The sequence below is a fragment of the Mytilus californianus genome, unplaced genomic scaffold (assembly GCF_021869535.1).
Source record: "Mytilus californianus isolate M0D057914Y unplaced genomic scaffold, xbMytCali1.0.p SCAF_5, whole genome shotgun sequence".
NCBI classification, from domain to species: domain Eukaryota; kingdom Metazoa; phylum Mollusca; class Bivalvia; order Mytilida; family Mytilidae; genus Mytilus; species Mytilus californianus.
The window spans coordinates 88,834,907-88,858,735 of NW_026262701.1; the positions used below are offsets into that span (position 1 = coordinate 88,834,907).

The 23,829-nt window shown below is 32.5% G+C and overlaps 2 long non-coding RNA genes across 5 annotated transcripts; one reads left to right on the forward strand and one right to left on the reverse strand.

Annotated features, from left to right (window-relative positions):
• Positions 1-1,322: 1,322 nt before the first annotated feature.
• Positions 1,323-20,177, forward strand: LOC127701736 (uncharacterized). Of its 4 annotated transcripts, XR_007982186.1 has the most exons (5): positions 1,323-1,363; positions 1,429-1,493; positions 1,689-2,223; positions 18,150-18,725; positions 20,111-20,177. It is a non-coding gene; the product is annotated as an uncharacterized LOC127701736 (long non-coding RNA). The 4 variants fall into 4 exon arrangements; XR_007982184.1 differs by having other exon boundaries at positions 1,342-1,493; XR_007982187.1 differs by lacking the exons at positions 18,150-18,725; positions 20,111-20,177 and adding exons at positions 11,195-11,770; positions 13,156-13,557 and having other exon boundaries at positions 1,342-1,493.
• LOC127701747 (uncharacterized) lies at positions 15,988-20,117 on the reverse strand. Its single transcript, XR_007982199.1, has 2 exons — positions 20,003-20,117; positions 15,988-16,160 (listed from the first exon to the last, which is right to left on the reverse strand). It is a non-coding gene; the product is annotated as an uncharacterized LOC127701747 (long non-coding RNA).
• Positions 20,178-23,829: the final 3,652 nt, after the last annotated feature.

The following is a 23,829-nucleotide window of genomic DNA, read 5'->3' on the forward strand; positions in this document are numbered from 1 at the left end:
TGTCGAAATAATACGCGTAGTATTTTGGGGGTTTTCATGCCACTGAAATGGAAAAATCAACAAATTGACTAATAATAGCTTCAAACTTTACAGCTCTCATGATGCGTACATGCAATTTATCTTTGTAAATCATCCAATGCCCACAACTACCCATCTAGCCCCCCCCCCCCATTTTTTTTTTAGGAATCCCATTTCTATTTTATTATAAAAATGCTAATCCTTCTTTTTTTATGAATAAATTTCTTTCTGAAATACAAATCTATTCCTGCAAAATAAAATATCTGCTCCAAATCATGTACATATATTTCTGAAAATTACTCGATAAACGTTTTTTAAAGTACTATAACACCAGCATTATTTTTGTGTGCATGCAATGAATGAGTCGACCAGTGGTCAGCGATTGGACAATAGTTTACCTGTAAAAAAAATCGAAAAAATATATTTTCCGTTAGCAGTATAAATCACGTGCAGTCCGCTTAACGTTCCAATCTGGATTGAGAAATTAAAATCAATTACGTAGAATTCTCTCCAAAGTTCGTAAATAGTAGTAAAATCCTAGAATCAAATGCATTAAAATGAAATCTGTGTTCCCGTAAATATGTGTACGAAAAAAGCATGCATGATCAGACTTCAATGACCTGTAAATGAAAGAAAATTAAATCCGTTTGCACATTCTTTATACATAGGTGTGGTCAGAACGACGTCTCTCTCTGCAACTGAATTAAATAAACTATCTTTCTTGTGCATATCAATCAGCTTGGTGACGTCACAATCATGTCAACCATCCGGTGCAACGCCTGCTACCTAAAATAAAATAGGGGTTTCCCCCTTTTCGGAAAGAATTAATCACATAGGTTAAATACAAAAGATCCATGCAGGTCAGGTCGGGCCATTTTAAATACAAAATTGAATACAATGCACACACAATAAGATCAATAAGTAAAAAATAAGTCACAAATTCCGGGAAGCACTATAAAAAAAAGAACATTTATAAAGGAAGATGCAAGGATATTTTTAAATCCTTGCATGTTCCTACAAATATCATAACTTGTATATAGCTAAAATGTTGCACGGACCCCTTTTCGTGTGCTCCTAGAGCCTAGGTCTCAAGTGTTTGAACACGGGCACTAGGCTCCCAATGCCTTTTTCACATGTTCATAGAGGCTAGGTCTCGAGTGTTTAAACACGGGCACTAGGCTCTCAATGCCTTTTTCACGTGTTCATAGAGGCTAGGTCTCGAGTGTTTAAACACGGGCACTAGGATCTCAATGCCTTTTTCACGTGTTCCTAGAGGCTAGGTCTCAAGTGTTTAAACACGAACACTAGGCTCTAAATGCCTTTTTCACGTGTTCCTAGAGGCTAGGTCTCAAGTGTTTAAACACGAGCACTAGGCTCTAAATGCCTTTTTTACGTGTTCCTAGAGGCTAGGTCTCGAGTGTTTAAACACGGGCACTAGGCTCTCAATGCCTTTTTCACGTGTTCCTAGAGGCTAGGTCTCAAGTGTTTAAACACGAGCACTAGGCTCTAAATGTCTTTTTCACGTGTTCCTAGAGGCTAGGTCTCTAGTGTTTACACACGGGCACTAGGCTCTCAATGCCTTTATCACGTGTTCCTAGAGGTTAGGTCTCGAGTGTTTAAACACGGGCACTAGGCTCTCAATGCCTTTTTCACGTGATCCTATAGGCTAGGTCTCGAGTGTTTAAACACGGGCACTAGGCTCTCAATGCCTTTTTCACGTGTTCCGTGTTTAAACACGGGCACTAGACTCTCAATTCCCTTTTTGCGTTGTCCTAGTGGATCGGCCCCATGTGTTTAACCAACCAACCAAACCACCTACCTACCAACCAACCAACCATTACATGCTTGTTGTGGTCCCTTGTGTTTAATACAGGTCCAAGATCTCATTTGTTTCGTGTTTGCTTGTTTCAAGCGACCTTATCTCACGGGTGTAATAAGTCAATCAATCAATCAATCAATCAATCAATCAATCAATCAATCAATCATGTTTCGGAGGGGAAAGACCGTTAACAATTGTTTTTAAAACAATTGATTTATATTTATTATTAGGTCTTTCCACTTTTCTGTGGAAAGACCTATTGGTTTTCTTCTGATTATTAGGTCTTTCCACTTTTCTGTGGAAAGACCTATTGGTTTTCTTCTGATTATTAGGTCTTTCCACTTTTCTGTGGAAAGACCTATTGTATTTGTTCTGATTATTATTAGGTCCTTCCACTTTTCTGTGGAAAGACCTATTGTATTTGTTCTGATTATTAGGTCTTTCCACTTTTCTGTGGAAAGACCTATTGTATTTGTTCTGATTATTAGGTCTTTCCACTTTTCTGTGGAAAGACCTATTGGTTTTCTTCTGATTATTTTTTTTTTTTTTCTTCCGCCTAATTTTGTTCTTGCGATAAATATTTGTTTCGCAATATGTCGCTTAGATATTTGGTATATGATATCGAACAGTTTATGCGCCTTTGAAATTTACCCTGCGAAACCAAATAATTTTCTTTGTAGGAGTTATCTCCCCGAACACTGTTTTCCTTGTGCAAGCATCTCCTCCGTAACCGTAAAAGAAATTTATTTTACCAAATTGCTCGTTATATCCTTAGGATGTTTTTTCCAATTTTGACCGAAGCGATACGTAAACTCCATATGAGAGTTATTTCCCCTTTGTATTTGACATAAGGGATATATAAATGTATAGCATGAATGGTAAGTGATAGAGACCTAAGGTATATTGATTTGAGTTCCTTGGTTCATTTAAATGCAATTGAGGCCAAGGTCAAAGGTCAAGGTCATATTTTAAATTTTGACTTTTCCTTGTTATTTGATCTCCTCTGTCACTTTTAAAATTACAAATTAAAGAACTAGTGCAAAATGTTTGCTAAATTGTGATTAAAATATGATACATTTGGTCTGAAATAATCCAATGATATCTTATATGAGTTATTGTCCCTGAAATGATTCAATTTAATGTTAATTGATTATTACTCCAACTTGGTACATGATAAAGCCATAAGATCTTTTGCAAAATGTTGGGTGACATATGACCTTGAAAAATGTCAACCGGAAGTGACCTTGAGTGAACCGGAAGTAGTCATTTTTGCATTTATTTCATGTAGAAGTACATAGAAACCATATATTTTTTGAATGGTCATACATTAATCTATCATTTGAGACTGGAAGTGATATTTTATAAACCGGAAGTAGCATATTATCTCCCTTATTACAGGCATAAGTATATATAAACCATATATTTTTGGAATCAGTGTAAATAAAGCTATCATATAAGAACCAAAGTGACATTTTCTAAACCGGAAGTAGCCAATTATCTCCCTTTTTACAGGCAAAAGTATATATAAACCATATATTTTTGGAATCAGTGTAAATAAATCTATCATATGAGACCGGAAGTGACATTTTCTAAACCGGAAGTAGCCAATTATCTCCCTTTTTACAGGCAAAAGTATATATACACCATATATTTTTGGAATCAGTGTAAATAAAGCTATCATATGAGACCGGAAGTGACATTGTCTAAACCGGAAGTTGACAATCATCTCCCTTTTTTCAGGCAAAAGTCTATAGAAACCATATGTTTATTGAATCAGTATGAAGAAACCTATGATTGGACGCCAATAGTAGCTTTGAGTAAACCAGAATTAGCTTCTCATCAATTATTTAGAAAATTGATGTGATAATACCTTCAATTGTTCTTTGAACAATCGGTTTTTAATTTTTTTTTTTTCTTCCGCCAAATTTTGTTCTTGCGATAAATTTTTGTTTCGCTAGATGTCGCTTATATGTTTCATATATGATATCGAACAGTTTATGCGCCTTTGAAATTGACCCTGCTTAACCGAATACTTTTCTTTGTAGGAGTTATCTCCCCGAACACTGTTTTCCTTGTGTGTGCATCTCCTCCGTAACCGTAAAAGAAAGCAACAAAATTATTTTACCAAATTGCTCGTTATATCCTCAGGATGTTTTGTCCAATTTTGACCGAAGCAAATACGTAAACTCCATATGAGAGTTATTTCCCCTTCTGTATTTGACATAAGGGATATATAAATGTATAGCATGAATGGTAAGTGATAGAGACCTAATTGATTATTACTCCAACTTGGTACATGATAAAGCCATAAGGTCTTTTGCAAACTGTTGGTTGACATATGACCTTGAAAAAAGGAAACCGGAAGTGACCTTGAGTGAACCGGAAGTAGTATTGTTTGCACTTATTTCATGGAAAAGTACCTAGAAACCATATATTTTTTGAATGATCATAGGTTAACCTATCATTTGAGACCAGAAGTGACATTTTATAAACCGGAAGTAGCATAATATCTTCCTTATTACATACATAAGTATATACAAACTATATATTTTTGGAATTAGTGTGAATAAAGCTATCATATGAGACCGGAAGTGACATTTTCTAAACCGGAAGTTGGCAATTATCTCCCTTATTTCAGGCAAAAGTATATAGAAACCATTTATTTATTGAATCAGTATGAAGAAATCTATACTTTGACGCTATTTATAACTTTGAGTAAACCAGAAGTAGCTTCCTATCAATTATTTAGAAAATTGATGTGGAAAGACCTTCAATTGTTCTTTGAACAATTGGTTTTTAATTAGGTCTTTCCACTTTTCTGTGGAAAGACCTATTGTATTTGTTCTGATTATTAGGTCTTTCCACTTTTCTGTGGAAAGACCTATTGTATTTGTTCTGATTATTATTATTATTTATTTATTTTTTTTCTTCCGCCTAATTTTGTTCTTGCGATAAATATTTGTTTCGCAATATGTCGCTTAGATATTTCTCATATTGTATCGTATAGTTTATGCGCTTTTAAATTTCACCCTGCTTAGACAAACAATTTTCTTTGTAAGAGTTATCTCCCTATTCACTGTTTATCAAGTGTGTGCATCTCCTTTGTAACAAAAAAAAGATATCGACAAAATTCTTTTTCTAAATTGTTCGTTACATCCTCAGGAATTTTTGGCTAATTTGGATGGAAGTGATTAGATGAAATTTTATAGGAGTTATCTACCTTTACCAAAAAAATTTGTCGGTATGTTTTTTTATCTCATAAACCTTTAACCGTATAACCCTGGAATGTTTTTATATGAGGCCCCTAGGAATCAAACTTAGAAAATGAAGTCAAGGTCAAAGGTCAAGGTCAAGTTCTAAATTTTGACTTTTCCTTGTTTTTGCATTTTCTCAAACACTTTTAAAGATATATATAAAAGAACAAGTGCAAAATGTTTGTTTTATTGTAATGAAGATATGATACATTTGGTCTGAGACAATCCAGCGGTATCTTATTGGAGTTATTGCCCCTGAAATGTTTTATTTTAAGATAAATTGATTATTACTTCATATTGGTACATGATAAAGCCATAAGATCTTTTGCAAAATGTTGGGTGACATATGACCTTGAAAAATGTCAACCGGAAGTGACATTGAGTGAACCGGAAGTGGTCATTTTTGCTCTTATTTCATGTAGAAGAAGATAGAAACCATATATTTTTTGAATGGTCATACATTAATCTATCATTTGAGACCGGAAGTGATATTTTATAAACCGGAAGTAGCATATTATCTCCATTATTACAGGCATAAGTATATATAAACCATATATTTTTGGAATCAGTGTAAATAAAGCTATCATATGAGACCGAAAGTGACATTTTCTAAACCGGAAGTAGCCAATTATCTCCCTTTTTACAGGCAAAAGTATATATAAACTATATATTTTTGGAATCAGTGTAAATAAATCTATCATATGAGACCGGAAGTGACATTTTCTAAACCGGAAGTAGCCAATTATCTCCCTTTTTACAGGCAAAAGTATATATAAACCATATATTTTTGGAATCAGTGTAAATAAAGCTATCATATGAGACGGGAAGTGACATTTTCTAAACCGGAAGTTGACAATTATCTCCCTTATTTCAGGCAAAAGTCTATAGAAACCATATGTTTATTGAATCAGTATGAAGAAACCTATGATTGGACGCCAATAGTAGCTTTGAGTAAACCAGAGTTAGCTTCTCATCAATTATTTAGAAAATTGATGTGGAAAGACCTTCAATTGTTCTTTGAACAATTGGTTTTTAATTTTTATTATTTTTTTTTTCTTCTTCCGCCTTATTTTGTTCTTGCGACAAATATTTGTTTCGCAATATGTCGCTTAGATATTTGGTATATGATATCTAACAGTTTATGCGCCTTTGAAATTTACCCTGCGTAACCAAATAATTTTCTTTGTAGGAGTTATCTCCCCGAACACTGTTTTCCTTGTGCAAGCATCTCCTCCGTAACCGTAAAAGAAAGAGACAAATTTATTTTACCAAATATCTCGTTATATCCTCAGGATGTTTTGTCCAATTTTGACCGAAGCGATACGTAAACTCCATATGAGAGTTATTTCCCCTTCTGTATTTGACATAAGGGATATATAAATGTATAGCATGAATGGTAAGTGATAGAGACCTAAGGTATATTGATTTGAGTTCCTTGGTTCATTTAAATGAAATTGACGCCAAGGTCAAAGGTCAAGGTCATATTCTAAGTTTTGACTTTTCCTTGTTATTTGATCTCCTCTGTCACTTTTAAAATTACAAATTAAAGAACTAGTGCAAAATGTTTGCTAAATTGTGATTAAAATATGATACATTTGGTCTGAAATAATCCAATGATATCTTATATGAGTTATTGTCCCTGAAATGATTCAATTTAATGTTAATTGATTATTACTCCAACTTGGTACATGATAAAGCCATAAGATCTTTTGCAAAATGTTGGGTGACATATGACCTTGAAAAATGTCAACCGGAAGTGACCTTGAGTGAACCAAAAGTTGTATTTTTTGCACTTATTTCTCGGAAAAGTACCTAGAAACCATATATTTTTTGAATGATCATAGGTTAACCTATCATTTGAGACCGGAAATGAAATTTTATAAACAGGAAGTAGCATATTATCTCCCTTATTACAGGCATAAGTATATACAAACTATATATTTTTGGAATCAGTGTAAATAAAGCTTTCATATGAGACCGAAAGTGACATTTTCTAAACCGGAAGTAGTCAATTATCTCCCTTTTTACAGGCAAAAGTATATATAAACCATATATTTTTGGAATCAGTGTAAATAAATCTATCATATGAGACCGAAAGTGACATTTTCTAAACCGGAAGTAGCCAATTATCTCCCTTTTTACAGGCAAAAGTATACATAAACCATATATTTTTGGAATCAGTGTAAATAAAGCTATCATATGAGACCGGAAGTGACATTTTCTAAAATGGAAGTTGACAAATATCTCCCTTATTTCAGGCAAAAGTCTATAGAAACCATATCTTTATTGAATCAGTATGAAGAAACCTATGATTGGACGCCAATAGTAGCTTTGAGTAAAGCAGAATTAGCTTTTCATCAATTATTTAGAAAATTGATTTGGAAAGACCCTCAGTTGTTCTTTGAACAATTGGTTTTAAATTATTATTATTTTTTTTTTCTTCCGCCTAATTTTGTTCTTGCGATAAATATTTGTTTCGCAATATGTCGCTTAGATATTTGGTATATGATATCGAACAGTTTATGCGCCTTTCAAATTTACCCTGCGTAACCAAATAATTTTCTTTGTAGGAGTTATCTCCCCGAACACTGTTTTCCTTGTGCAAGCATCTCCTCCGTAACCGTAAAAGAAAGCGACAAATTTATTTTACCAAATTGCTCGTTATATCCTCAGGATGTTTTGTCCAATTTTGACCGAAGCGATACGTAAACTCCATATGAGAGTTATTTCCCCTTCTGTATTTGACATAAGGGATATATAAATGTATAGCATGAATGGTAAGTGATAGAGACCTAAGGTATATTGATTTGAGTTCCTTGGTTCATTTAAATGAAATTGAGGCCAAGGTCAAAGGTCAAGGTCATATTCTAAATTTTGACTTTTCCTTGTTATTTCATCTCCTCTGTCACTTTTAAAATTACAAATTAAAGAACTAGTGCAAAATGTTTGCTTAACTGTGATTAAGATATGATACATTTGGTCTGAAACAATCCAATGATATCTTATAAGAGTTATTGTCCCTGAAATGATTAAATTTAAGGTTAATTGATTATTACTCCAACTTGGTACATGATAAAGCCATAGGGTCTTTTGCAAACTGTTGGTTGACATATGACCTTGAAAAAATAAAACCGGAAGTGACCTTGAGTGAACCAAAAGTTGTATTTTTTGCACTTATTTCTCGGAAAAGTACCTAGAAACCATATATTTTTTGAATGATCATAGGTTAACCTATCATTTGAGACCGGAAATGAAATTTTATAAACCGGAAGTAGCATATTATCTCCCTTATTACAGGCATAAGTATATACAAACTATATATTTTTGGAATCAGTGTAAATAAAGCTTTCATATGAGACCGAAAGTGACATTTTCTAAACCGGAAGTAGTCAATTATCTCCCTTTTTACAGGCAAAAGTATATATAAACCATATTTTTTTGGAATCAGTGTAAATAAATCTATCATATGAGACCAAAAGTGACATTTTCTAAACCGGAAGCAGCCAATTATCTCCCTTTTTACAGGCAAAAGTATATATAAACCATATATTTTTAGAATCAGTGTAAATAAAGCTATCATATGAGACCGGAAGTGACATTTTCTAAACCGGAAGTTGACAATTATCTCCCTTATTTCAGGCAAAAGTCTATAGAAACCATATGTTTTTTGAATCAATATGAAGAAACCTATGATTGGACGCCAATAGTAGCTTTGAGTAAACCAGATTTAGCTTTTCATCAATTATTTAGAAAATTGATGTGGAAAGACCTTCAATTGTTCTTTGAACAATTGGTTTTTAATTATTATTATTTTTTTTCTTCTTCCGCCTAATTTTGTTCTTGCGATAAATATTTGTTTCACAATATGTCGCCTAGATATTTCTCATATTGTATCGTATAGTTTATGTGCTTTTAAATTTCACCCTGCTGAGACGAACAATTTTCTTTGTAAGAGTTATCTCCCTATTCACTGTTTATCAAGTGTGTGCATCTCCTTCGTAACAAAAAAAGATATCGACAAAATTCTTTTTCTAAATTGTTCGTTACATCCTCAGGAATTTTTGGCTAATTTGGATTGAAGCGATTCGATGAAATTTTAAAGGAGTTATCTACCTTTATGAAATAAATTTGTCGTTATGTTTTTGTAACTCATAAACCATAAGCCGTATAAACCTATAGTCTTTTTATTTGAGGTCCTTGGGGCCTAACTTAGAAAATGAGGTCAAGGTCAAAGGTCAAGGTTCTCTGATATTTTTAACCATATATATAAAAGAACTAGCGCAAAATTTTCGTTGTATTGGGATGAAGATATGATACATTTGCTCTGAAACAATCCAGTGACATCTTATAGGAGTTATTGCCCCTGAAATGTTTTATTTTAAGGTAAATTGATTATTACTTCAGATTGGTACATGATAAAGCAATACGGTCTTTTAGAAAATGTTAAGTGACATGTGACCTTGAAAATTATCAACCGGAAGTGACCTTGAATAAACCGGAAGTAGTCATTTTTGCACTTATTTTATGTAAAAATACATAGAAACCATATATTTTTTGAATGGTAATACATTAACCTATCATTTGAGACCGAAAGTGACATTTTAAAACCGGAAGTAGCATATTATCTCCCTTATTACAGGCATAAGTATATACAAACTATATATTTTTGGAATCAGTGTGAATAAAGCTATCGAATGAGACCGGAAGTGACATTTTCTAAAACGGAAGTAGCCAATTATTTCCTTTTTACGGGCAAAAGTATATATAAACCATATATTTTTGGAATCAGTGTAAATAAAGCTATCATATGAGACCGGAAGTGACATTTTTTAAACCGGAAGTTGACAATTATCTCCCTTATTTCAGGCAAAAGTCTTTAGAAACCATATATCTATTGAATCAGTATGAAGAAACCTATGATTTGACGCTAATAGTAGCTTTGAGTAAACCAGAAGTAGCTTCTTATCAATTATTTAGAAAATTGATGTGGAAAGACCTTCAATTGTTCTTTGAACAATTGGTTTTTAATATTGTTATTACAATTCTTCTCGAAAAAATTGACCAAACTCTTGTGTCCGCTACTGTACTAAAACTACATGTCCAATTGACCTCAAAATTTGCAGTCATCAGGGTATACATGTATTTCTTCTTCATAGAACAACGTGGTGCAGCTACCTCCCAAGAATTTCCGTAGAGAAAAGAAATTGCAATGCCTGAAAATCGCTTGCTAGGTCCGTAAATCTCAGTGAAATCCTACAATAAAATGTCTGCTCCTAGATTAAAATACAAATCTGTGTTACAAACTGCTGCTGAAAAATGTACATTGTATGAAAATAATCGATAAACGTGTTTTAAAGTTACACCGGATCAATTAAATCCAAAGCATGCACTGCTTGTGAACTGTGATCGAAACGTCAATTTCCTACAATGACAAAAGAAATACATTGTGTGTATTCCGTCGCTATACATGTTGTCTGTCCAACGTCTCCACCTAAAAAGAAATTAAAATGCTAAGTTTTCGCTATTATAAAGCGTCGTCACGTGACGCCACAATCTTGCGCGAGACAAAGACGCGCGCGGGACCTAAAATAGAATAAAAACTTTCCAAACTAAATATTGAAACTTAACCAACACAATAATATAAACTCTTGTCTGAAAATGAGGACTTGGGGTCCCTCCCCTCTTTTTATTTAGGGGGGGGCTATTAAACCTGAATCTTTCTATTACTTGTGTTTTTTTTTCTCTCTCCTTGTAATGTGAACAATTGACTGGTAGACGTTAAAACATGCATTGAACAAATAAAACAAACAAACATACAAACAAACAAAACTAACAAACAAATCAACCAACCAACCAACCAACCAACCAATCATGTTTTCAGAGGGGAAAGACCGTTTACAATTGCTTTTTTAAAGCAATTGATTTATATTATAAATGAGCGTGTTTCACCATTCTAATATACCGTTTATATAAAAAAATGTCTCCATGGGACCCTCCTTTCGCCTTTCCCCCTTTTATACCCTCCACTTACACATCTTGAATCTAGCTGTTGCTATCCTGTCCACGGAAAAGAACGACAACTCTATTTTTTTCCCTTAATTAGGTCTTTCCACTTTTCTGTGGAAAGACCTATTGTATTTGTTCTGATTAATAGGTCTTTCCACTTTTCTGTGGAAAGACCTATTGTATTTGTTCTGATTATTATTAGGTCTTTCCACTTTTCTGTGGAAAGACCTATTGTATTTGTTCTGATTATTATTATTATTTTTTTTTTTTTTTCTTCCGCCAAATTTTGTTCTTGCGATAATTGTTTGTTTCGTAATATGTTGCTTAGATATTTCTCATATTGTATCGTATAGTTAATGCGCTTTTAAATTTCACCCTGCTAAGCCGAACCATTTTCTTTGTAAGAGTTATCTCCCTATTCACTGTTTATCATCTGTGTGCATCTCCTTCGTAACAAAAAAAGATATCGACAAAATTCTGTTTACAAATTGTTCGTTACATCCTCAGGAATTTTTGGCTAATTTGGATCGAAGCGATTCGATGAAATTTTATAGGAGTTATCTACCTTTATCAAATAAATTTGTCGTTATGTTTTTGTAACTCATAAACTGTAAGCCGTATAAACCTATAGTCTTTTTATTTAAGGTCCTTGGATCCCAACTTCGAAAATGAGGTCAAGGTCAAAGGTCAATGTCATGTTCTGAATTTTGTCTTTTGCTTGTTTTTGCATTTTCTCCGATATTTTTAATGTTATATATTAAAGAACAAGTGCAAAATGTTTGTTATATTGTGATGGAGATATGATACATTTGGTCTGAGACAATCCAGCGACATCTTATTCGAGTTGTTGCCCCTGAAATGTTTTAGTTTAAGGTAAATTGATTATTACTTCATATTGGTACATGATAAAGCCATAAGATCTTTTGCAAAATGTTGGGTGACATATGACCTTGAAAAATGTCAACCGGAAGTGACCTTGAGTGAACCGGAAGTAGTCATTTTTGCACTTATTTCATGTAGAAGTACATAGAAACCATATATTTTTTGAATGGTCATACATTAATCTATCATTTGAGACCGGAAGTGATATTTTATAAACCGGAAGTAGCATATTATCTCCCTTTTTACAGGCAAAAGTATATATAAACCATATATTTTTGGAATCAGTGTAAACAAAGCTATCATATGAGACCGAAAGTGACATTTTCTAAACCGGAAGTAGCCATTTATCTCCTTTTTTACAGGCAAAAGTATATATAAACCATATATTTTTGGAATCAGTGTAAATAAATCTATCATATGAGACCGGAAGTGACATTTTCTAAACCGAAAGTAGCCAATTATCTCCCTTTTTACAGGCAAAAGTATATATAAACCATATATTTTTGGAATCAGTGTAAATAAAGCTATCACATGAGACCGAAAGTGACATTTTCTAAACCGGATGTTGACAATTATCTCCCTTATTTCAGGCAAAAGTCTATAGAAACCATGTTTATTGAATCAGTATGAAGAAACTTATGATTGGACGCCAATAGTAGCTTAGAGTAAACCAGAATTATCTTCTCATCAAATATTTAGAAAATTGATGTGGAAAGACCTTCAATTGTTCTTTGAACAATTGGTTTTTAATTATTATTATTATTTTTTTTTTTTTTCTTCCGCCAAATTTTGTTCTTGCGATAAATGTTTGTTTCGCAATATGTCGCTTAGATATTTCTCATATTGTATCGTATAGTTTATGCGCTTTTAAATTTCACCCTGCTAAGCCGAACCGTTTTCTTTGCAAGAGTTATCTCCATATTCACTGTTTATCATCTGTGTGCATCTCCTTCGTAACAAAAAAAGTTATCGACAAAATTCTTTTAACAAATTGCTCGTTACATTCTCATGAATTTTTGGCTAATTTGGATCGAAGCGATTCGATAAAATTCTATAGGAGTTATCTACCTTTACACAATAAATTTGTCGGTATGTGTTTTCAACTAATCAACTGTTAACCGTATAACCCTGGAATATTTTTATTTGAGACCCCTAGGTCCTAACTTAGAAAACGAGGTCAAGGTCAAAGGTCAAGGTCATGTTCTGAATTTTGTCTTTTGCTTGTTTTTGCATTTTCTCCGATATTTTTAATGTTATTTATTAAAGAACAAGTGCAAAATGTTTGTTATATTGTGATGAAGATATGATACATTAGGTCTGAGACAATCCAGCGACATCTTATTGGAGTTATTGTCCCTGAAATGTTTCATTTTAAGGTAAATTGATTATTACTTCATATTGGTACATGATAAAGCCAAAAGATCTTTTGCAAAATGTTGGGTGACATATGATTTTGAAAAATGTCAACCGGAAGTGACCTTGAGTGAACCGGAAGTAGTAATTTTTGCACTTATTTCATGTAGAATTACATAGAAACCATATATTTTTTGAATGGTCATACATTAATCTATCATTTGAGACTGGAAATGACATTTTATAAACCGGAAGTAGCATATTATCTTCCTTATTACAGGCATAAGTATATACAAACTATATATTTTTGGAATCAGTGTGAATAAAGCTATCATATGAGACCGGAAGTGACATTTTCTAAACCGGAAGTTGGCAATTATCTCCCTTATTTCAGGCAAAAGTATATAGAAACCATTTATTTATTGAATCAGTATGAAGAAATCTATACTTTGACGCTATTAATAACTTTGAGTAACCAAGAAGTAGCTTCCTATCAATTATTTAGAAAATTGATGTGGAAAGACCTTCAATTGTTCTTTGAACAATTGGTTTTTAATTTATTTTTTTTTCTTCTGCCTAATTTTGTTCTTGCGATAAATATTTGTTTCGCAATATGTCGCTTAGATATTTCTCATATTGTATCGTATAGTTTATGCGCTTTTGCAAAATGTTGGGTGATATATGACTTTGAAAAATGTCAACCGGAAGTGACCTTGAGTGAACCGGAAGTAGTAATTTTTGCACTTATTTCATGTAAAATTACATAGAAACCATATATTTTTTGAATGGTCATACATTAATCTATCATTTGAGACCGGAAATGACATTTTATAAACCGGAAGTAGCATATTATCTTCCTTATTACAGGCATAAGTATATACAAACTATATATTTTTGGAATCAGTGTGAATAAAGCTATCATATGAGACCGGAAGTGACATTTTCTAAACCGGAAGTTGGCAATTATCTCCCTTATTTCAGGCAAAAGTATATAGAAACCATTTATTTATTGAATCAGTATGAAGAAATCTATACTTTGACGCTATTAATAACTTTGAGTAACCAAGAAGTAGCTTCCTATCAATTATTTAGAAAATTGATGTGGAAAGACCTTCAATTGTTCTTTGAACAATTGGTTTTTAATTTATTTTTTTTTCTTCCGCCTAATTTTGTTCTTGCGATAAATATTTGTTTCGCAATATGTCGCTTAGATATTTTGTATATGAAATTTAAGTTTATACGCCTTTGAAAATTACCCTGCGTAACCAAATAATTTTCTTTGTAGGAGTTATCTCCCCAACACTGTTTTCCTTGTGCACACATCTCCTTCGTAACCGCAAAGGAAAGCGACAAATTTATTTTACCAAATTGCTCGTTATATCCTCAGGATGTTTAGTTCCAATTTTGTCCGAAGCGATACGTAAACTCCATATGAGAGTTATTTCCCCTTCTTTATTTGACATAAGGGATATATAAATGTATAGCATGAATGGTAAGTGATAGAGACCTAAGGTATATTGATTTGAGTTCCTTGGTTCATTTGAATGAAATTGAGGCCAAGGTCAAAGGTCAAGGTCATATTCTAAATTTTGACTTTTCCTTGTTATTTGATCTCCTCTGTCACTTTTAAAATTACAAATTAAAGAACTAGTGCAAAATTTTTGCTTAATTGTGATTAAGATATGATACATTTGGTCTGAAACAATCCAATGATATCTTATAAGAGTTATTGTCCCTGAAATGATTAAATTTAAGGTTAATTGATTATTACTCCAACTTGGTACATGATAAAGCCATAGGGTCTTTTGCAAACTGTTGGTTGACATATGACCTTGAAAAAATAAAACCGGAAGTGACCTTGAGTGAACCAAAAGTTGTATTTTTTGCACTTATTTCTCGGAAAAGTACCTAGAAACCATATATTTTTTGAATGATCATAGGTTAACCTATCATTTGAGACCGGAAATGAAATTTTATAAACCGGAAGTAGCATATTATCTCCCTTATTACAGGCATAAGTATATACAAACTATATATTTTTGGAATCAGTGTAAATAAAGCTTTCATATGAGACCGAAAGTGACATTTTCTAAACCGGAAGTAGTCAATTATCTCCCTTTTTACAGGCAAAAGTATATATAAACCATATTTTTTTGGAATCAGTGTAAATAAATCTATCATATGAGACCAAAAGTGACATTTTCTAAACCGGAAGCAGCCAATTATCTCCCTTTTTACAGGCAAAAGTATATATAAACCATATATTTTTAGAATCAGTGTAAATAAAGCTATCATATGAGACCGGAAGTGACATTTTCTAAACCGGAAGTTGACAATTATCTCCCTTATTTCAGGCAAAAGTCTATAGAAACCATATGTTTTTTGAATCAATATGAAGAAACCTATGATTGGACGCCAATAGTAGCTTTGAGTAAACCAGATTTAGCTTTTCATCAATTATTTAGAAAATTGATGTGGAAAGACCTTCAATTGTTCTTTGAACAATTGGTTTTTAATTATTATTATTTTTTTTCTTCTTCCGCCTAATTTTGTTCTTGCGATAAATATTTGTTTCACAATATGTCGCCTAGATATTTCTCATATTGTATCGTATAGTTTATGTGCTTTTAAATTTCACCCTGCTGAGACGAACAATTTTCTTTGTAAGAGTTATCTCCCTATTCACTGTTTATCAAGTGTGTGCATCTCCTTCGTAACAAAAAAAGATATCGACAAAATTCTTTTTCTAAATTGTTCGTTACATCCTCAGGAATTTTTGGCTAATTTGGATTGAAGCGATTCGATGAAATTTTATAGGAGTTATCTACCTTTATGAAATAAATTTGTCGTTATGTTTTTGTAACTCATAAACCATAAGCCGTATAAACCTATAGTCTTTTTATTTGAGGTCCTTGGGGCCTAACTTAGAAAATGAGGTCAAGGTCAAAGGTCAAGGTTCTCTGATATTTTTAACCATATATATAAAAGAACTAGCGCAAAATTTTCGTTGTATTGGGATGAAGATATGATACATTTGCTCTGAAACAATCCAGTGACATCTTATAGGAGTTATTGCCCCTGAAATGTTTTATTTTAAGGTAAATTGATTATTACTTCAGATTGGTACATGATAAAGCAATACGGTCTTTTAGAAAATGTTAAGTGACATGTGACCTTGAAAATTATCAACCGGAAGTGACCTTGAATAAACCGGAAGTAGTCATTTTTGCACTTATTTTATGTAAAAATACATAGAAACCATATATTTTTTGAATGGTAATACATTAACCTATCATTTGAGACCGAAAGTGACATTTTAAAACCGGAAGTAGCATATTATCTCCCTTATTACAGGCATAAGTATATACAAACTATATATTTTTGGAATCAGTGTGAATAAAGCTATCGAATGAGACCGGAAGTGACATTTTCTAAAACGGAAGTAGCCAATTATTTCCTTTTTACGGGCAAAAGTATATATAAACCATATATTTTTGGAATCAGTGTAAATAAAGCTATCATATGAGACCGGAAGTGACATTTTTTAAACCGGAAGTTGACAATTATCTCCCTTATTTCAGGCAAAAGTCTTTAGAAACCATATATCTATTGAATCAGTATGAAGAAACCTATGATTTGACGCTAATAGTAGCTTTGAGTAAACCAGAAGTAGCTTCTTATCAATTATTTAGAAAATTGATGTGGAAAGACCTTCAATTGTTCTTTGAACAATTGGTTTTTAATATTGTTATTACAATTCTTCTCGAAAAAATTGACCAAACTCTTGTGTCCGCTACTGTACTAAAACTACATGTCCAATTGACCTCAAAATTTGCAGTCATCAGGGTATACATGTATTTCTTCTTCATAGAACAACGTGGTGCAGCTACCTCCCAAGAATTTCCGTAGAGAAAAGAAATTGCAATGCCTGAAAATCGCTTGCTAGGTCCGTAAATCTCAGTGAAATCCTACAATAAAATGTCTGCTCCTAGATTAAAATACAAATCTGTGTTACAAACTGCTGCTGAAAAATGTACATTGTATGAAAATAATCGATAAACGTGTTTTAAAGTTACACCGGATCAATTAAATCCAAAGCATGCACTGCTTGTGAACTGTGATCGAAACGTCAATTTCCTACAATGACAAAAGAAATACATTGTGTGTATTCCGTCGCTATACATGTTGTCTGTCCAACGTCTCCACCTAAAAAGAAATTAAAATGCTAAGTTTTCGCTATTATAAAGCGTCGTCACGTGACGCCACAATCTTGCGCGAGACAAAGACGCGCGCGGGACCTAAAATAGAATAAAAACTTTCCAAACTAAATATTGAAACTTAACCAACACAATAATATAAACTCTTGTCTGAAAATGAGGACTTGGGGTCCCTCCCCTCTTTTTATTTAGGGGGGGCTATTAAACCTGAATCTTTCTATTACTTGTGTTTTTTTTTCTCTCTCCTTGTAATGTGAACAATTGACTGGTAGACGTTAAAACATGCATTGAACAAATAAAACAAACAAACATACAAACAAACAAAACTAACAAACAAATCAACCAACCAACCAACCAACCAACCAATCATGTTTTCAGAGGGGAAAGACCGTTTACAATTGCTTTTTTAAAGCAATTGATTTATATTATAAATGAGCGTGTTTCACCATTCTAATATACCGTTTATATAAAAAAATGTCTCCATGGGACCCTCCTTTCGCCTTTCCCCCTTTTATACCCTCCACTTACACATCTTGAATCTAGCTGTTGCTATCCTGTCCACGGAAAAGAACGACAACTCTATTTTTTTCCCTTAATTAGGTCTTTCCACTTTTCTGTGGAAAGACCTATTGTATTTGTTCTGATTATTAGGTCTTTCCACTTTTCTGTGGAAAGACCTATTGTATTTGTTCTGATTATTATTAGGTCTTTCCACTTTTCTGTGGAAAGACCTATTGTATTTGTTCTGATTATTATTATTATTTTTTTTTTTTTTTCTTCCGCCAAATTTTGTTCTTGCGATAATTGTTTGTTTCGTAATATGTTGCTTAGATATTTCTCATATTGTATCGTATAGTTAATGCGCTTTTAAATTTCACCCTGCTAAGCCGAACCATTTTCTTTGTAAGAGTTATCTCCCTATTCACTGTTTATCATCTGTGTGCATCTCCTTCGTAACAAAAAAAGATATCGACAAAATTCTGTTTACAAATTGTTCGTTACATCCTCAGGAATTTTTGGCTAATTTGGATCGAAGCGATTCGATGAAATTTTATAGGAGTTATCTACCCTTATCAAATAAATTTGTCGTTATGTTTTTGTAACTCATAAACTGTAAGCCGTATAAACCTATAGTCTTTTTATTTAAGGTCCTTGGATCCCAACTTCGAAAATGAGGTCAAGGTCAAAGGTCAATGTCATGTTCTGAATTTTGTCTTTTGCTTGTTTTTGCATTTTCTCCGATATTTTTAATGTTATATATTAAAGAACAAGTGCAAAATGTTTGTTATATTGTGATGGAGATATGATACATTTGGTCTGAGACAATCCAGCGACATCTTATTCGAGTTGTTGCCCCTGAAATGTTTTAGTTTAAGGTAAATTGATTATTACTTCATATTGGTACATGATAAAGCCATAAGATCTTTTGCAAAATGTTGGGTGACATATGACCTTGAAAAATGTCAACCGGAAGTGACCTTGAGTGAACCGGAAGTAGTCATTTTTGCACTTATTTCATGTAGAAGTACATAGACACCATATATTTTTTGAATGGTCATACATTAATCTATCATTTGAGACCGGAAGTGATATTTTATAAACCGGAAGTAGCATATTATCTCCCTTTTTACAGGCAAAAGTATATATAAACCATATATTTTTGGAATCAGTGTAAACAAAGCTATCATATGAGACCGAAAGTGACATTTTCTAAACCGGAAGTAGCCATTTATCTCCCTTTTTACAGGCAAAAGTATATATAAACCATATATTTTTGGAATCAGTGTAAATAAATCTATCATATGAGACCGGAAGTGACATTTTCTAAACCGAAAGTAGCCAATTATCTCCCTTTTTACAGGCAAAAGTATATATAAACCATATATTTTTGGAATCAGTGTAAATAAAGCTATCACATGAGACCGAAAGTGACATTTTCTAAACCGGATGTTGACAATTATCTCCCTTATTTCAGGCAAAAGTCTATAGAAACCATGTTTATTGAATCAGTATGAAGAAACTTATGATTGGACGCCAATAGTAGCTTAGAGTAAACCAGAATTATCTTCTCATCAAATATTTAGAAAATTGATGTGGAAAGACCTTCAATTGTTCTTTGAACAATTGGTTTTTAATTATTATTATTATTTTTTTTTTTTTTCTTCCGCCAAATTTTGTTCTTGCGATAAATGTTTGTTTCGCAATATGTCGCTTAGATATTTCTCATATTGTATCGTATAGTTTATGCGCTTTTAAATTTCACCCTGCTAAGCCGAACCGTTTTCTTTGCAAGAGTTATCTCCCTATTCACTGTTTATCATCTGTGTGCATCTCCTTCGTAACAAAAAAAGTTATCGACAAAATTCTTTTAACAAATTGCTCGTTACATTCTCATGAATTTTTGGCTAATTTGGATCGAAGCGATTCGATAAAATTCTATAGGAGTTATCTACCTTTACACAATAAATTTGTCGGTATGTGTTTTCAACTAATCAACTGTTAACCGTATAACCCTGGAATATTTTTATTTGAGACCCCTAGGTCCTAACTTAGAAAACGAGGTCAAGGTCAAAGGTCAAGGTCATGTTCTGAATTTTGTCTTTTGCTTGTTTTTGCATTTTCTCCGATATTTTTAATGTTATTTATTAAAGAACAAGTGCAAAATGTTTGTTATATTGTGATGAAGATATGATACATTAGGTCTGAGACAATCCAGCGACATCTTATTGGAGTTATTGTCCCTGAAATGTTTTATTTTAAGGTAAATTGATTATTACTTCATATTGGTACATGATAAAGCCAAAAGATCTTTTGCAAAATGTTGGGTGACATATGATTTTGAAAAATGTCAACCGGAAGTGACCTTGAGTGAACCGGAAGTAGTAATTTTTGCACTTATTTCATGTAGAATTACATAGAAACCATATATTTTTTGAATGGTCATACATTAATCTATCATTTGAGACTAGAAATGACATTTTATAAACCGGAAGTAGCATATTATCTTCCTTATTACAGGCATAAGTATATACAAACTATATATTTTTGGAATCAGTGTGAATAAAGCTATCATATGAGACCGGAAGTGACATTTTCTAAACCGGAAGTTGGCAATTATCTCCCTTATTTCAGGCAAAAGTATATAGAAACCATTTATTTATTGAATCAGTATGAAGAAATCTATACTTTGACGCTATTAATAACTTTGAGTAACCAAGAAGTAGCTTCCTATCAATTATTTAGAAAATTGATGTGGAAAGACCTTCAATTGTTCTTTGAACAATTGGTTTTTAATTTATTTTTTTTTCTTCTGCCTAATTTTGTTCTTGCGATAAATATTTGTTTCGCAATATGTCGCTTAGATATTTCTCATATTGTATCGTATAGTTTATGCGCTTTTGCAAAATGTTGGGTGATATATGACTTTGAAAAATGTCAACCGGAAGTGACCTTGAGTGAACCGGAAGTAGTAATTTTTGCACTTATTTCATGTAGAATTACATAGAAACCATATATTTTTTGAATGGTCATACATTAATCTATCATTTGAGACCGGAAATGACATTTTATAAACCGGAAGTAGCATATTATCTTCCTTATTACAGGCATAAGTATATACAAACTATATATTTTTGGAATCAGTGTGAATAAAGCTATCATATGAGACCGGAAGTGACATTTTCTAAACCGGAAGTTGGCAATTATCTCCCTTATTTCAGGCAAAAGTATATAGAAACCATTTATTTATTGAATCAGTATGAAGAAATCTATACTTTGACGCTATTAATAACTTTGAGTAACCAAGAAGTAGCTTCCTATCAATTATTTAGAAAATTGATGTGGAAAGACCTTCAATTGTTCTTTGAACAATTGGTTTTTAATTTATTTTTTTTTCTTCCGCCTAATTTTGTTCTTGCGATAAATATTTGTTTCGCAATATGTCGCTTAGATATTTTGTATATGAAATTTAAGTTTATACGCCTTTGAAAATTACCCTGCGTAACCAAATAATTTTCTTTGTAGGAGTTATCTCCCCAACACTGTTTTCCTTGTGCACACATCTCCTTCGTAACCGCAAAGGAAAGCGACAAATTTATTTTACCAAATTGCTCGTTATATCCTCAGGATGTTTAGTTCCAATTTTGTCCGAAGCGATACGTAAACTCCATATGAGAGTTATTTCCCCTTCTTTATTTGACATAAGGGATATATAAATGTATAGCATGAATGGTAAGTGATAGAGACCTAAGGTATATTGATTTGAGTTCCTTGGTTCATTTGAATGAAATTGAGGCCAAGGTCAAAGGTCAAGGTCATATTCTAAATTTTGACTTTTCCTTGTTATTTGATCTCCTCTGTCACTTTTAAAATTACAAATTAAAGAACTAGTGCAAAATTTTTGCTTAATTGTGATTAAGATATGATACATTTGGTCTGAAACAATCATGTTTTCAGAGGGGAAAGACCGTTTACAATTGCTTTTTTAAAGCAATTGATTTATATTTATTTTTTTTTTCCGTCTAATTTTGTTCTTGCGATAAATATTTGTTTCACAATATGTCGCTTAGATATTTCTCATATTGTATCGTATAGTTTATGCGCTTTTAAATTTCACCCTGCTGAGACGAACAATTTTCTTTGTAAGAGTTATCTCCCTATTCACTGTTTATCAAGTGTGTGCATCTCCTTCGTAACAAAAAAAGATATCGTCAAAATTCTTTTTCTAAATTGTTTGTTACATCCTCAGGAATTTTTGGCTTATTTGGATTGAAGCGATTCGATGAAATTTTATAGGAGTTATCTACCTTTATGAAATAAATTTGTCGTTATGTTTTTGTAACTCATAAACCGTAAGCCGTATAAACCTATAGTCTTTTTATTTGAGGTCCTTGGGGCCTAACTTAGAAAATGAGGTCAAGGTCAAAGGTCAAGGTCATGTTCTCAATTTTGTCTTTTGCTTGTTTTTGCATTTTCTCTGATATTTTTAACGTTATATATAAAAGAACTAGCGCAAAATGTTTGTTGTATTGTGATGAAGATATGATACATTTGCTCTGAAACAATCCAGTGACATCTTATAGGAGTTATTGCCCCTGAAATGCTTTATTTTAGGGTAAATTGATTATTACTTCAGATTGGTACATGATAAAGCAATACGGTCTATAAGAAAATGTTAAGTGACATGTTACCTTGAAAAATATCAACCGGAAGTGACCTTGAGTAAACCGGAAGTAGTCTTTTTTGCACTTATTTTATGTAAAAATACATAGAAACCATATATTTTTTGAATGGTCATACATTAACCTATCATTTGAGACCGGAAGTGACATTTAAAACCGGAAGTAGCATATTATCTCGCTTATTACAGGCATAAGTATATACAAACTATATATTTTTGGAATCAGTGTGAATAAAGCTATCGAATGAGACCGGAAGTGACATTTTCTAAAACGGAAGTAGCCAATTATCTCCCATATACGGGCAAAAGTATATATAAACCATATATTTTTTGAATCAGTGTAAATAAAGCTGTCTTATGAGACCGGAAGTGACATTTTCTAAACCGGAAGTTGGCAATTATCTCCCTTATTTCAGGCAAAAGTATATAGAAACCATTTATTTATTGAATCAGTATGAAGAAATCTATACTTTGACGCTATTAATAACTTTGAGTAAACCAGAAGTAGCTTCCTATCAATTATTTAGAAAATTGATGTGGAAAGACCTTCAATTGTTCTTTGAACAATTGGTTTTTAATTATTAGAAAAGTGGAAAGACCTATTGTATTTGTTCTGATTATTATTATTTTCTTCCGCAAAATTTTGTTCTCGAGTAAAATTTTTGTTTCGCAAGATGTCGCTTAGATATTTCTTATATAGTATCACACAGTTTATTCGCTTTTTATTTTCACCCATTCTAAGCCGAACAATTTTCTTTGTAGGAGTTATCTCCCCGAACACTGTTTTACTTGTGACTGCATCTCCTCCGTAACCGTAAAAGAAAGCGACAAATTTATTTTATAAAATTGCTCGTTATATCCTTTGCATGATTTGTCCTATTTTGACCGAAGCGATATGAATATTCCATATGAGAGTTATTTCCCCTTATGCATTTGAAATAAGTGATATGCATTTGTAACTGGTAAACCATAAATGATAGACCTAGGGTCTGTTGATTTGAGGTCCTTGGTCCAAAAAAATGAAAATTAGGTCAATGTCAAAGGTCAAGGTCATATTCAAAATTTTGATTTTGGCTTATTTTCACTTATTTGCAAAAACCG